Below are 15402 nucleotides of genomic sequence, written 5' to 3'. Positions count from 1 at the left end.
CTCAAATGGAGTCACTCGTGATCGGTTATTTCCATAAGTGCTCCCATTTGGGGTTGTTTCTTCTGGGGCTTCTTCAACTGAAGACTGAAAGCTGAAGAGATGCTCTTTTGACAAAATCTATCACCAACACAACCCAGACAGCAGCACAGACTTGCTTCCTTGATGCAGTAAGTGCTTCCTGTTGGGGTAATGTTGGGGACAACTGCCACCATGAGTCAGAAGGGTCCATGGCATGTTCCACAGCACTGTGGTTGTAAATCACAATCATCAGTCTATGCATTCTAATGAACGACTCATCAATGTCTGGGAGCATCAGCGAATGGCCAGAGTGTCTATTGTTCTAGAGATACCTTGACATCAAAACAAGGATACTCCTGAATCCCAGCTATTGAAACTTCATGAATAAAAGGTGGAGTTACTGTTCCTTGGCTGAACAAATGGTCTAAAAAGAAGCCCTCAATATTGGACCACTGCACTTCCAGAGTGACATGGTTGAGTCACTGAAGCACCTCAGGAATAGGAGAAACCTCAGGATGTGCCCAACTGTGTTCTTCAAACTACAATGCACTGAATGGTCTTCTGCTGGAAGATTCACACTGGTGAGTGTTGTGGTCCTGTGATCTATTTTGATGGTGATGTACAAGTCTAGAAGTGTCCAGCAAGGAGAAACGAGTCGACCAGATGATAGAGTTCCTTTGGTTACTCGAACTGAAGCATTGACTTGTTTTTCTGTACTCAGTAAGTGCTTCCTGTTGGGGTAACTTTGGCAACCAGTGTCCACTTCCATTCACTATTCTCCACAGTCAACAATTTCCCTGAATATAGTATTGTAGTGGAGATCCATGCACTATCACTGTCCTGTTGGAATATCCTCAAGTGGAGTCACTCATGATAACTACTTCCCATAAGTGCTCCCTTTTGGGGTTGTTTCTTCTGGGGCCTTTCCAACAGAATACTGAGAGCTGAGCAGATGATGTCAAGAATAAAGTCACATTTGTCATATTCAACGTGACTAGATGACTTCAGCCTTCTCTTGACCCAATCTGAGCTCTTCCTTTCAACTTTCAAGAAGTTACTCAATTGCCAAAACCATTCGCTGTGAGTACACGCTGTTACTTTCAAGCCAGGCCTCTGTCATTACCCTAACTTTAGCATTCACTAGTTTATCCAATGCAGTAAGTGCTACTTGTTGGGGTGATTATACCAGGCAAAACTACAACCTGGAAGGAAAGATTTTTTGACAAATGTCTCCTTGAGACGTCCTCAAATGGAGTCACTCATGATCGGTTATTTCCATAAGTGCTCCCATTTGGGGTTGTTTCTTCTGGGGCTTCTTCAACTGAAGACTGAAAGCTGAAGAGATGCTCTTTGGACAAAATCTGTCACCAACACAACCCAGACAGCAGCACAGACTTGCTTCCTTGATGCAGTAAGTGCTTCCTGTTGGGGTAATGTTGGGGACAACTGCCACCATGAGTCAGAAGGGTCCATGGCATGTTCCACAGCACTGTGGTTGTAAATCACAATCATCAGTCTATGCATTCTAATGAACGACTCATCAATGTCTGGGAGCATCAGCGAATGGCCAGAGTGTCTATTGTTCTAGATATACCTTGACTTCAAAACAAGGATACTCCTGAATCCCAGCTATTGAAACTTCATGAATAAAAGGTGGAGTTACTGTTCCTTGGCTGAACAAATGGTCTAAAAAGAAGCCCTCAATATTGGACCACTGCACTTCCAGAGTGACATGGTTGAGTCACAGAAGCACCTCAGGAATAGGAGAAACCTCAGGATGTGCCCAACTTTGTTCTTAAAACTACAGTCCACTGAATGGTCTTCTGCTGGAAGATTCCCACTGGTGAGTGTTGTGGTCCTGTGATCTATTTTGATGGTGATGTACAAGTCTAGAAGTGTCCAGCAAGGAGAAACGAGTCGACCAGATGATAGAGTTCCTTTGGTTACTCGATCTGAAGCATTGACTTGTTTTTCTGTACTCAGTAAGTGCTTCCTGTTGGGGTAACTTTGGCAACCAGTGTCCACTTCCATTCACTATTCTCCACAGTCAACAATTTCCCTGAATATAGTATTGTAGTGTAGTTCCATGCACTATCACTGTCCTGTTGGAATATCCTCAAGTGGAGTCACTCATGATAACTACTTCACATAAGTGCTCCCTTTTGGGGTTGTTTCTTCTGGGGCCTTTCCAACAGAATACTGAGAGCTGAGCAGATGATGTCAAGAATAAAGTCGCATTTGTCATATTCAAGGTGACTAGATGATTTCAGCCTTCTCCTGACCCAATCTGAGCTCTTCCTTTCAACTTTCAAGAAGTTACTCAATTGCCAATTCGCTGTGACTACACACTGTTACTTTCAAGCCAGGCCTCTGTCATTACCCTAACTTTAGCATTCACTAGTTTATCCAATGCAGTAAGTGCTACTTGTTGGGGTGATTATACCAGGCAAAACTACAACCTGGAAGGAAAGATTTTTTGACAAATGTCTCCTTGAGACGTCCTCAAATGGAGTCACTCATGATCGGTTATTTCCATAAGTGCTCCCATTTGGGGTTGTTTCTTCTGGGGCTTCTTCAACTGAAGACTGAAAGCTGAAGAGATGCTCTTTGGACAAAATCTGTCACCAACACAACCCAGACAGCAGCACAGACTTGCTTCCTTGATGCAGTAAGTGCTTCCTGTTGGGGTAATGTTGGGGACAACTGCCACCATGTGTCAGAAGGGTCCATGGCATGTTCCACAGCACTGTGGTTGTAAATCACAATCATCAGTCTGTGCATTCTAATGAACGACTCATCAATGTCTGGGAGCATCAGCGAATGGCCAGAGTGTCTATTGTTCCAGAGATACCTTGACTTCAAAACAAGGATACTCCTGAATCCCAGCTATTGAAACTTCATGAATAAAAGGTGGAGTTACTGTTGCTGAACAACTGGTCTAAAAAGAAGCCCTCAATATTGGACCACTGCACTTCCAGAGTGACATGGTTGAGTCACTGAAGCACCTCAGGATTAGGAGAAACCTCAGGATGTGCCCAACTGTGTTCTTCAAACTGCAGTCCACTGAATGGTCTTCTGCTGGAAGATTCCCACTGGTGAGTGTTGTGGTCCTGTGATCTAGTTTGATGGTGATGTACAAGTCTAGAAGTGTCCAGCAAGGAGAAACAAAGAAACGAGTCGACCAGATGATAGAGTTACTTTGGTTACTCGAACTGAAGCATTGACTTGTTTTTCTGTACTCAGTAAGTGCTTCCTGTTGGGGTAACTTTGGCAACCAGTGTCCACTTCCATTCACTATTCTCCACAGTCAACAATTTCCCTGAATATAGTATTGTAGTGGAGATCCATGCACTATCACTGTCCTGTTGGAATATCCTCAAGTGGAGTCACTCATGATAACTACTTCCCATAAGTGCTCCCTTTTGGGGTTGTTTCTTCTGGGGCCTTTCCAACAGAATACTGAGAGCTGAGCAGATGATGTCAAGAATAAAGTCACATTTGTCATATTCAAGGTGACTAGATGACTTCAGCCTTCTCTTGACCCAATCTGAGCTCTTCCTTTCAATTTTCAAGAAGTTACTCAATTGCCAAAACCATTCGCTGTGAGTACACGCTGTTACTTTCAAGCCAGGCCTCTGTCATTACCCTAACTTTAGCATTCACTAGTTTATCCAATGCAGTAAGTGCTACTTGTTGGGGTGATTATACCAGGCAAAACTACAACCTGGAAGTAAAGATTTTTTGACAAATGTCTCCTTGAGACGTCCTCAAATGGAGTCACTCATGATCGGTTATTTCCATAAGTGCTCCCATTTGGGGTTGTTTCTTCTGGGGCTTCTTCAACTGAAGACTGAAAGCTGAAGAGATGCTCTTTGGACAAAATCTGTCACCAACACAACCCAGACAGCAGCACAGACTTGCTTCCTTGATGCAGTAAGTGCTTCCTGTTGGGGTAATGTTGGGGACAACTGCCACCATGAGTCAGAAGGGTCCATGGCGTGTTCCACAGCACTATGGTTGTAAATCACAATCATCAGTCTATGCATTCTAATGAACGACTCATCAATGTCTGGGAGCATCAGCGAATGGCCAGAGTGTCTATTGTTCTAGATATACCTTGACTTCAAAACAAGGATACTCCTGAATCCCAGCTATGGAAACTTCATGAATAAAAGGAGGAGTTACTGTTCCTTGGCTGAACAAATGGTCTAAAAAGAAGCCCTCAATATTGGACCACTGCACTTCCAGAGTGACATGGTTGAGTCACAGAAGCACCTCAGGAATAGGAGAAACCTCAGGATGTGCCCAACTTTGTTCTTAAAACTACAGTCCACTGAATGGTCTTCTGCTGGAAGATTCCCACTGGTGAGTGTTGTGGTCCTGTGATCTATTTTGATGGTGATGTACAAGTCTAGAAGTGTCCAGCAAGGAGAAACGAGTCGACCAGATGATAGAGTTCCTTTGGTTACTCGATCTGAAGCATTGACTTGTTTTTCTGTACTCAGTAAGTGCTTCCTGTTGGGGTAACTTTGGCAACCAGTGTCCACTTCCATTCACTATTCTCCACAGTCAACAATTTCCCTGAATATAGTATTGTAGTGTAGTTCCATGCACTATCACTGTCCTGTTGGAATATCCTCAAGTGGAGTCACTCATGATAACTACTTCCCATAAGTGCTCCCTTTTGGGGTTGTTTCTTCTGGGGCCTTTCCAACAGAATACTGAGAGCTGAGCAGATGATGTCAAGAATAAAGTCGCATTTGTCATATTCAAGGTGACTAGATGATTTCAGCCTTCTCTTGACCCAATCTGAGCTCTTCCTTTCAACTTTCAAGAAGTTACTCAATTGCCAATTCGCTGTGACTACACACTGTTACTTTCAAGCCAGGCCTCTGTCATTACCCTAACTTTAGCATTCACTAGTTTATCCAATGCAGTAAGTGCTACTTGTTGGGGTGATTATACCAGGCAAAACTACAACCTGGAAGGAAAGATTTTTTGACAAATGTCTCCTTGAGACGTCCTCAAATGGAGTCACTCATGATCGGTTATTTCCATAAGTGCTCCCATTTGGGGTTGTTTCTTCTGGGGCTTCTTCAACTGAAGACTGAAAGCTGAAGAGATGCTCTTTGGACAAAATCTGTCACCAACACAACCCAGACAGCAGCACAGACTTGCTTCCTTGATGCAGTAAGTGCTTCCTGTTGGGGTAATGTTGGGGACAACTGCCACCATGTGTCAGAAGGGTCCATGGCATGTTCCACAGCACTGTGGTTGTAAATCACAATCATCAGTCTGTGCATTCTAATGAACGACTCATCAATGTCTGGGAGCATCAGCGAATGGCCAGAGTGTCTATTGTTCCAGAGATACCTTGACTTCAAAACAAGGATACTCCTGAATCCCAGCTATTGAAACTTCATGAATAAAAGGTGGAGTTACTGTTGCTGAACAACTGGTCTAAAAAGAAGCCCTCAATATTGGACCACTGCACTTCCAGAGTGACATGGTTGAGTCACCGAAGCACCTCAGGAATAGGAGAAACCTCAGGATGTGCCCAACTTTGTTCTTAAAACTACAGTCCACTGAATGGTCTTCTGCTGGAAGATTCCCACTGGTGAGTGTTGTGGTCCTGTGATCTATTTTGATGGTGATATACAAGTCTAGAAGTGTCCAGCAAGGAGAAACGAGTCGACCAGATGATAGAGTTCCTTTGGTTACTCGATCTGAAGCATTGACTTGTTTTTCTGTACTCAGTAAGTGCTTCCTGTTGGGGTAACTTTGGCAACCAGTGTCCACTTCAATTCACTATTCTCCACAGTCAACAATTTCCCTGAATATAGTATTGTAGTGTAGTTCCATGCACTATCACTGTCCTGTTGGAATATCCTCAAGTGGAGTCACTCATGATAACTACTTCCCATAAGTGCTCCCTTTTGGGGTTGTTTCTTCTGGGGCCTTTCCAACAGAATACTGAGAGCTGAGCAGATGATGTCAAGAATAAAGTCGCATTTGTCATATTCAAGGTGACTAGATGATTTCAGCCTTCTCCTGACCCAATCTGAGCTCTTCCTTTCAACTTTCAAGAAGTTACTCAATTGCCAATTCGCTGTGACTACACACTGTTACTTTCAAGCCAGGCCTCTGTCATTACCCTAACTTTAGCATTCACTAGTTTATCCAATGCAGTAAGTGCTACTTGTTGGGGTGATTATACCAAGCAAAACTACAACCTGGAAGTAAAGATTTTTTGACAAATGTCTCCTTGAGACGTCCTCAAATGGAGTCACTCATGATCGGTTATTTCCATAAGTGCTCCCATTTGGGGTTGTTTCTTCTGGGGCTTCTTCAACTGAAGACTGAAAGCTGAAGAGATGCTCTTTGGACAAAATCTGTCACCAACACAACCCAGACAGCAGCACAGACTTGCTTCCTTGATGCAGTAAGTGCTTCCTGTTGGGGTAATGTTGGGGACAACTGCCACCATGTGTCAGAAGGGTCCATGGCATGTTCCACAGCACTGTGGTTGTAAATCACAATCATCAGTCTGTGCATTCTAATGAACGACTCATCAATGTCTGGGAGCATCAGCGAATGGCCAGAGTGTCTATTGTTCCAGAGATACCTTGACTTCAAAACAAGGATACTCCTGAATCCCAGCTATTGAAACTTCATGAATAAAAGGTGGAGTTACTGTTGCTGAACAACTGGTCTAAAAAGAAGCCCTCAATATTGGACCACTGCACTTCCAGAGTGACATGGTTGAGTCACTGAAGCACCTCAGGAATAGGAGAAACCTCAGGATGTGCCCAACTGTGTTCTTCAAACTGCAGTCCACTGAATGGTCTTCTGCTGGAAGATTCCCACTGGTGAGTGTTGTGGTCCTGTGATCTAGTTTGATGGTGATGTACAAGTCTAGAAGTGTCCAGCAAGGAGAAACAAAGAAACGAGTCGACCAGATGATAGAGTTACTTTGGTTACTCGAACTGAAGCATTGACTTGTTTTTCTGTACTCAGTAAGTGCTTCCTGTTGGGGTAACTTTGGCAACCAGTGTCCACTTCCATTCACTATTCTCCACAGTCAACAATTTCCCTGAATTTAGTATTGTAGTGGAGATCCATGCACTATCACTGTCCTGTTGGAATATCCTCAAGTGGAGTCACTCATGATAACTACTTCCCATAAGTGCTCCCTTTTGGGGTTGTTTCTTCTGGGGCCTTTCCAACAGAATACTGAGAGCTGAGCACATGATGTCAAGAATAAAGTCACATTTGTCATATTCAAGGTGACTAGATGACTTCAGCCTTCTCTTGACCCAATCTGAGCTCTTCCTTTCAACTTTCAAGAAGTTATTCTATTGCCAAAACCATTCGCTGTGAGTACACGCTGTTACTTTCAAGCCAGGCCTCTGTCATTACCCTAACTTTAGCATTCACTAGTTTATCCAATGCAGTAAGTGCTACTTGTTGGGGTGATTATACCAGGCAAAACTACAACCTGGAAGTAAAGATTTTTTGACCAATGTCTCCTTGAGACGTCCTCAAATGGAGTCACTCATGGTCGGTTATTTCCATAAGTGCTCCCATTTGGGGTTGTTTCTTCTGGGGCTCCTTCAACTGAAGACTGAAAGCTGAAGAGATGCTCTTTGGACAAAATTTGTCACCAACACAACCCAGACAGCAGCACAGACTTGCTTCCTTGATGCAGTAAGTGCTTCCTGTTGGGGTAATGTTGGGGACAACTGCCACCATGAGTCAGAAGGGTCCATGGCATGTTCCACAGCACTGTGGTTGTAAATCACAATCATCAGTCTGTGCATTCTAATGAACGACTCATCAATGTCTGGGAGCATCAGCGAATGGCCAGAGTGTCTATTGTTCTAGAGAAACCTTGACTTCAAAACAAGGATACTCCTGAATCCCAGCTATTGAAACTTCATGAATAAAAGGTGGAGTTACTGTTCCTTGGCTGAACAAATGGTCTAAAAAGAAGCCCTCAATATTGGACCACTGCACTTCCAGAGTGACATGGTTGAGTCACCGAAGCACCTCAGGAATAGGAGAAACCTCAGGATGTGCCCAACTGTGTTCTTCAAACTACAGTCCACTGAATGGTCTTCTGCTGGAAGATTCACACTGGTGAGTGTTGTGGTCCTGTGATCTAGTTTGATGGTGATGTACAAGTCTAGAAGTGTCCAGCAAGGAGAAACAAAGAAACGAGTCGACCAGATGATAGAGTTACTTTGGTTACTCGAACTGAAGCATTGACTTGTTTTTCTGTACTCAGTAAGTGCTTCCTGTTGGGGTAACTTTGGCAACCAGTGTCCACTTCCATTCACTATTCTCCACAGTCAACAATTTCCCTGAATATAGTATTGTAGTGTAGTTCCATGCACTATCACTGTCCTGTTGGAATATCCTCAAGTGGAGTCACTCATGATAACTACTTCCCATAAGTGCTCCCTTTTGGGGTTGTTTCTTCTGGGGCCTTTCCAACAGAATACTGAGAGCTGAGCACATGATGTCAAGAATAAAGTCACATTTGTCATATTCAAGGTGACTAGATGATTTCAGCCTTCTCTTGACCCAATCTGAGCTCTTCCTTTCAACTTTCAAGAAGTTACTCAATTGCCAAAACCATTCGCTGTGAGTACACGCTGTTACTTTCAGGCCAGGCCTCTGTCATTACCCTAACTTTAGCATTCACTAGTTTATCCAATGCAGTAAGTGCTACTTGTTGGGGTGATTATACCAGGCAAAACTACAACCTGGAAGTAAAGATTTTTTGACAAATGTCTCCTTGAGACGTCCTCAAATGGAGTCACTCATGATCGGTTATTTCCATAAGTGCTCCCATTTGGGGTTGTTTCTTCTGGGGCTTCTTCAACTGAAGACTGAAAGCTGAAGAGATGCTCTTTGGACAAAATCTGTCACCAACACAACCCAGACAGCAGCACAGACTTGCTTCCTTGATGCAGTAAGTGCTTCCTGTTGGGGTAATGTTGGGGACAACTGCCACCATGAGTCAGAAGGGTCCATGGCGTGTTCCACAGCACTATGGTTGTAAATCACAATCATCAGTCTATGCATTCTAATGAACGACTCATCAATGTCTGGGAGCATCAGCGAATGGCCAGAGTGTCTATTGTTCTAGATATACCTTGACTTCAAAACAAGGATACTCCTGAATCCCAGCTATTGAAACTTCATGAATAAAAGGAGGAGTTACTGTTCCTTGGCTGAACAAATGGTCTAAAAAGAAGCCCTCAATATTGGACCACTGCACTTCCAGAGTGACATGGTTGAGTCACAGAAGCACCTCAGGAATAGGAGAAACCTCAGGATGTGCCCAACTTTGTTCTTAAAACTACAGTCCACTGAATGGTCTTCTGCTGGAAGATTCCCACTGGTGAGTGTTGTGGTCCTGTGATCTATTTTGATGGTGATGTACAAGTCTAGAAGTGTCCAGCAAGGAGAAACGAGTCGACCAGATGATAGAGTTCCTTTGGTTACTCGATCTGAAGCATTGACTTGTTTTTCTGTACTCAGTAAGTGCTTCCTGTTGGGGTAACTTTGGCAACCAGTGTCCACTTCCATTCACTATTCTCCACAGTCAACAATTTCCCTGAATATAGTATTGTAGTGTAGTTCCATGCACTATCACTGTCCTGTTGGAATATCCTCAAGTGGAGTCACTCATGATAACTACTTCCCATAAGTGCTCCCTTTTGGGGTTGTTTCTTCTGGGGCCTTTCCAACAGAATACTGAGAGCTGAGCAGATGATGTCAAGAATAAAGTCGCATTTGTCATATTCAAGGTGACTAGATGATTTCAGCCTTCTCTTGACCCAATCTGAGCTCTTCCTTTCAACTTTCAAGAAGTTACTCAATTGCCAATTCGCTGTGACTACACACTGTTACTTTCAAGCCAGGCCTCTGTCATTACCCTAACTTTAGCATTCACTAGTTTATCCAATGCAGTAAGTGCTACTTGTTGGGGTGATTATACCAGGCAAAACTACAACCTGGAAGGAAAGATTTTTTGACAAATGTCTCCTTGAGACGTCCTCAAATGGAGTCACTCATGATCGGTTATTTCCATAAGTGCTCCCATTTGGGGTTGTTTCTTCTGGGGCTTCTTCAACTGAAGACTGAAAGCTGAAGAGATGCTCTTTGGACAAAATCTGTCACCAACACAACCCAGACAGCAGCACAGACTTGCTTCCTTGATGCAGTAAGTGCTTCCTGTTGGGGTAATGTTGGGGACAACTGCCACCATGTGTCAGAAGGGTCCATGGCATGTTCCACAGCACTGTGGTTGTAAATCACAATCATCAGTCTGTGCATTCTAATGAACGACTCATCAATGTCTGGGAGCATCAGCGAATGGCCAGAGTGTCTATTGTTCCAGAGATACCTTGACTTCAAAACAAGGATACTCCTGAATCCCAGCTATTGAAACTTCATGAATAAAAGGTGGAGTTACTGTTGCTGAACAACTGGTCTAAAAAGAAGCCCTCAATATTGGACCACTGCACTTCCAGAGTGACATGGTTGAGTCACTGAAGCACCTCAGGAATAGGAGAAACCTCAGGATGTGCCCAACTGTGTTCTTCAAACTGCAGTCCACTGAATGGTCTTCTGCTGGAAGATTCCCACTGGTGAGTGTTGTGGTCCTGTGATCTAGTTTGATGGTGATGTACAAGTCTAGAAGTGTCCAGCAAGGAGAAACAAAGAAACGAGTCGACCAGATGATAGAGTTACTTTGGTTACTCGAACTGAAGCATTGACTTGTTTTTCTGTACTCAGTAAGTGCTTCCTGTTGGGGTAACTTTGGCAACCAGTGTCCACTTCCATTCACTATTCTCCACAGTCAACAATTTCCCTGAATATAGTATTGTAGTGGAGATCCATGCACTATCACTGTCCTGTTGGAATATCCTCAAGTGGAGTCACTCATGATAACTACTTCCCATAAGTGCTCCCTTTTGGGGTTGTTTCTTCTGGGGCCTTTCCAACAGAATACTGAGAGCTGAGCAGATGATGTCAAGAATAAAGTCACATTTGTCATATTCAAGGTGACTAGATGACTTCAGCCTTCTCTTGACCCAATCTGAGCTCTTCCTTTCAATTTTCAAGAAGTTACTCAATTGCCAAAACCATTCGCTGTGAGTACACGCTGTTACTTTCAAGCCAGGCCTCTGTCATTACCCTAACTTTAGCATTCACTAGTTTATCCAATGCAGTAAGTGCTACTTGTTGGGGTGATTATACCAGGCAAAACTACAACCTGGAAGTAAAGATTTTTTGACAAATGTCTCCTTGAGACGTCCTCAAATGGAGTCACTCATGATCGGTTATTTCCATAAGTGCTCCCATTTGGGATTGTTTCTTCTGGGGCTTCTTCAACTGAAGACTGAAAGCTGAAGAGATGCTCTTTGGACAAAATCTGTCACCAACACAACCCAGACAGCAGCACAGACTTGCTTCCTTGATGCAGTAAGTGCTTCCTGTTGGGGTAATGTTGGGGACAACTGCCACCATGAGTCAGAAGGGTCCATGGCGTGTTCCACAGCACTATGGTTGTAAATCACAATCATCAGTCTATGCATTCTAATGAACGACTCATCAATGTCTGGGAGCATCAGCGAATGGCCAGAGTGTCTATTGTTCTAGAGATACCTTGACTTCAAAACAAGGATACTCCTGAATCCCAGCTATTGAAACTTCATGAATAAAAGGTGGAGTTACTGTTCCTTGGCTGAACAAATGGTCTAAAAAGAAGCCCTCAATATTGGACCACTGCACTTCCAGAGTGACATGGTTGAGTCACCGAAGCACCTCAGGAATAGGAGAAACCTCAGGATGTGCCCAAATGTGTTCTTCAAACTACAGTCCACTGAATGGTCTTCTGCTGGAAGATTCCCACTGGTGAGTGTTGTGGTCCTGTGATCTATTTTGATGGTGATGTACAAGTCTAGAAGTGTCCAGCAAGGAGAAACGAGTCGACCAGATATATAGTTTCGTTGGTTACTCGAACTGAAGCATTGACTTGTTTTTCTGTACTCAGTAAGTGCTTCCTGTTGGGGTAACTTTGGCAACCAGTGTCCACTTCCATTCACTATTCTCCACAGTCAACAATTTCCCTGAATATAGTATTGTAGTGTAGTTCCATGCACTATCACTGTCCTGTTGGAATATCCTCAAGTGGAGTCACTCATGATAACTACTTCCCATAAGTGCTCCCTTTTGGGGTTGTTTCTTCTGGGGCCTTTCCAACAGAATACTGAGAGCTGAGCACATGATGTCAAGAATAAAGTCACATTTGTCATATTCAAGGTGACTAGATGATTTCAGCCTTCTCTTGACCCAATCTGAGCTCTTCCTTTCAACTTTCAAGAAGTTACTCAATTGCCAAAACCATTCGCTGTGAGTACACGCTGTTACTTTCAGGCCAGGCCTCTGTCATTACCCTAACTTTAGCATTCACTAGTTTATCCAATGCAGTAAGTGCTACTTGTTGGGGTGATTATACCAGGCAAAACTACAACCTGGAAGTAAAGATTTTTTGACAAATGTCTCCTTGAGACGTCCTCAAATGGAGTCACTCATGATCGGTTATTTCCATAAGTGCTCCCATTTGGGGTTGTTTCTTCTGGGGCTTCTTCAACTGAAGACTGAAAGCTGAAGAGATGCTCTTTGGACAAAATCTGTCACCAACACAACCCAGACAGCAGCACAGACTTGCTTCCTTGATGCAGTAAGTGCTTCCTGTTGGGGTAATGTTGGGGACAACTGCCACCATGAGTCAGAAGGGTCCATGGTATGTTCCACAGCACTGTGGTTGTAAATCACAATCATCAGTCTATGCATTCTAATGAACGACTCATCAATGTCTGGGAGCATCAGCGAATGGCCAGAGTGTTTATTGTTCTAGAGAAACCTTGACTTCAAAACAAGGATACTCCTGAATCCCAGCTATTGAAACTTCATGAATAAAAGGTGGAGTTACTGTTCCTTGGCTGAACAAATGGTCTAAAAAGAAGCCCTCAATATTGGACCACTGCACTTCCAGAGTGACATGGTTGAGTCACTGAAGCACCTCAGGAATAGGAGAAACCTCAGGATGTGCCCAACTGTGTTCTTCAAACTACAGTCCACTGAATGGTCTTCTGCTGGAAGATTCACACTGGTGAGTGTTGTGGTCCTGTGATCTATTTTGATGGTGATGTACAAGTCTAGAAGTGTCCAGCAAGGAGAAACGAGTCGACCAGATGATAGAGTTCCTTTGGTTACTCGAACTGAAGCATTGACTTGTTTTTCTGTACTCAGTAAGTGCTTCCTGTTGGGGTAACTTTGGCAACCAGTGTCCACTTCCATTCACTATTCTCCACAGTCAACAATTTCCCTGAATATAGTATTGTAGTGGAGATCCATGCGCTATCACTGTCCTGTTGGAATATCCTCAAGTGGAGTCACTCATGATAACTACTTCCCATAAGTGCTCCCTTTTGGGGTTGTTTCTTCTGGGGCCTTTCCAACAGAATACTGAGAGCTGAGCAGATGATGTCAAGAATAAAGTCACATTTGTCATATTCAAGGTGACTAGATGACTTCAGCCTTCTCTTGACCCAATCTGAGCTCTTCCTTTCAACTTTCAAGAAGTTACTCAATTGCCAAAACCATTCGCTGTGAGTACACGCTGTTACTTTCAAGCCAGGCCTCTGTCATTACCCTAACTTTAGCATTCACTAGTTTATCCAATGCAGTAAGTGCTACTTGTTGGGGTGATTATACCAGGCAAAACTACAACCTGGAAGTAAAGATTTTTTGACCAATGTCTCCTTGAGACGTCCTCAAATGGAGTCACTCATGATCGGTTATTTCCATAAGTGCTCCCATTTGGGGTTGTTTCTTCTGGGGCTTCTTCAACTGAAGACTGAAAGCTGAAGAGATGCTCTTTGGACAAAATCTGTCACCAACACAACCCAGACAGCAGCACAGACTTGCTTCCTTGATGCAGTAAGTGCTTCCTGTTGGGGTAATGTTGGGGACAACTGCCACCATGAGTCAGAAGGGTCCATTGCATGTGCCACAGCACTGTGGTTGTAAATCACAATCATCAGTCTGTGCATTCTAATGAACGACTCATCAATGTCTGGGAGCATCAGCGAATGGCCAGAGTGTCTATTGTTCAAGAGATACCTTGACTTCAAAACAAAGATACTCCTGAATCCCAGCTATTGAAACTTCATGAATAAAAGGTGGAGTTACTGTTGCTGAACAACTGGTCTAAAAAGAAGCCCTCAATATTGGACCACTGCACTTCCAGAGTGACATGGTTGAGTCACTGAAGCACCTCAGGAATAGGAGAAACCTCAGGATGTGCCCAACTGTGTTCTTCAAACTACAGTCCACTGAATGGACTTCTGCTGGAAGATTCCCACTGGTGAGTGTTGTGGTCCTGTGATCTAGTTTGATGGTGATGTACAAGTCTAGAAGTGTCCAGCAAGGAGAAACAAAGAAACGAGTCGACCAGATGATAGAGTTACTTTGGTTACTCGAACTGAAGCATTGGCTTGTTTTTCTGTACTCAGTAAGTGCTTCCTGTTGGGGTAACTTTGGTAACCAGTGTCCACTTCCATTCACTATTCTCCACAGTCAACAATTTCCCTGAATTTAGTATTGTAGTGGAGATCCATGCACTATCACTGTCCTGTTGGAATATCCTCAAGTGGAGTCACTCATGATAACTACTTCCCATAAGTGCTCCCTTTTGGGGTTGTTTCTTCTGGGGCCTTTCCAACAGAATACTGAGAGCTGAGCACATGATGTCAAGAATAAAGTCACATTTGTCATATTCAAGGTGACTAGATGACTTCAGCCTTCTCTTGACCCAATCTGAGCTCTTCCTTTCAACTTTCAAGAAGTTATTCAATTGCCAAAACCATTCGCTGTGAGTACACGCTGTTACTTTCAAGCCAGGCCTCTGTCATTACCCTAACTTTAGCATTCACTAGTTTATCCAATGCAGTAAGTGCTACTTGTTGGGGTGATTATACCAGGCAAAACTACAACCTGGAAGTAAAGATTTTTTGACCAATGTCTCCTTGAGACGTCCTCAAATGGAGTCACTCATGGTCGGTTATTTCCATAAGTGCTCCCATTTGGGGTTGTTTCTTCTGGGGCTTCTTCAACTGAAGACTGAAAGCTGAAGAGATGCTCTTTGGACAAAATCTGTCACCAACACAACCCAGACAGCAGCACAGACTTGCTTCCTTGATGCAGTAAGTGCTTCCTGTTGGGGTAATGTTGGGGACAACTGCCACCATGAGTCAGAAGGGTCCATGGCATTTTCCACAGCACTGTGGTTGTAAATCACAA

This window comes from Synchiropus splendidus, chromosome 13, assembly GCF_027744825.2.
Source record: "Synchiropus splendidus isolate RoL2022-P1 chromosome 13, RoL_Sspl_1.0, whole genome shotgun sequence".
In the NCBI taxonomy this organism is placed as follows: Eukaryota; Metazoa; Chordata; class Actinopteri; order Syngnathiformes; family Callionymidae; genus Synchiropus; species Synchiropus splendidus.
This window is presented reverse-complemented; position numbering follows the sequence as displayed.